We start from the raw sequence: 1,478 nt of genomic DNA on the forward strand, positions 1-1,478 counted from the left end.
AGATATATATATATATATATATATATATATATATATATATATATATATATATATATATATATATATATATATATATATATATATATATTGTAATATTGTCTATCCCCTTATAAATGTGAATTTTGAATTTTCTAAACGAGGATGGACAATCAATATACATACTGTTAACAAGAAAATGTAAAAAGTATATATATTTGAATTTCAAAGGTGCGCGGGTACAGATCTCTATCTAGAAAATCCTTTGATTCTTCACTTGCTTTTACTTGACTTGAATGCTTTACTTGACTTGAAACTTTAACTGAAGGGCCTCCGGAATGCGGCTTTGTTCTTCAAAGAAGGGCTTTGTTGCTTGATCTTCGTTGAAGGGCTTCTGGACTCAAATGGCTTNCAAAGAAGGGCTTTGTTGCTTGATCTTCGTTGAAGGGCTTCTGGACTCAAATGGCTTGATCTTCAGTTCGCTTTAACTTAGCTTGAACACTTGAATATTTGGTCTTCAATCCACTTTTGCAGAGCTTCAATATTTCTGCAGGGCTTCTTTATAACTTGAAATCTTTACTCTAGAGAAAAATGTTGTGGAGCTTCAAGTGATGATTGAGAATGAAATGAATGCCTCTATTTATAGGTGTGAGAATGTGAGACTCCCACTCCATCTAGAACTCTTTGATATTATCTCAAAATTAATAAATAAATATTTGAGATAATATAAAGAGTTATCCAAAATGTATTTAGTCACCATAATGTCTAGGTTCATGATCCTATCACAACTATAATATCTTAAATAATAATATATAATTTGACTAAATCTTTATCAAATAATTAAATTAATTAGGCAAATTACATAACCCAAATTAATTTAATTAATTGATATACAAGTTCAAATAATATGCGGTCCAATATTAATAACCAATTTAATTCCATCAAAATTTCTGTGTCTACAAATTGCCCCCTCGAGACTTGCTTGAATGTGTCACGTGAGAGTGCATCCAGCTTGAAAGTGTATAATTCAAGGAAGTGTCGACACCATATGAAGCAGTTTATCCTCGTACTACGGAGACTGAAATGATATGAAGTAGTTTATCCTCGTACTAAGGAGATTGAAATGATTTGAAGCAGTTTATCCTCGTGCTAAAGGAGATTGAAATGATTTGAAGCAGTTTATCCTCGTGCTAAAGGAGATTGAAATGATTTGAAGGATATAAGGCAGTTTTGAGTCGTGCCAAGGAGCCTTGAATGAATATGAGGCAGTTTCGGCTCGTGCCGGGGAGCCTTGAATATGTTGTGTTTTCAATTCATGCTAAGGAAGCTTGATGAATATTGCCTCCATCCCAGATAGTGGTATAATATGATGATGCATATTCTTCTCCACCACATGGGTTGATTTGAGGAATTTTCATCTTCATTTCTTGGTTAGTTGGAGTATGGAACCACTTCCGCACATAATCCGCTAATGTGATTGGAACTCGTACTTTCATATGGTG

Source organism: Ipomoea triloba, chromosome 8 (genome assembly GCF_003576645.1).
Source record: "Ipomoea triloba cultivar NCNSP0323 chromosome 8, ASM357664v1".
Taxonomy (NCBI): Eukaryota; Viridiplantae; Streptophyta; class Magnoliopsida; order Solanales; family Convolvulaceae; genus Ipomoea; species Ipomoea triloba.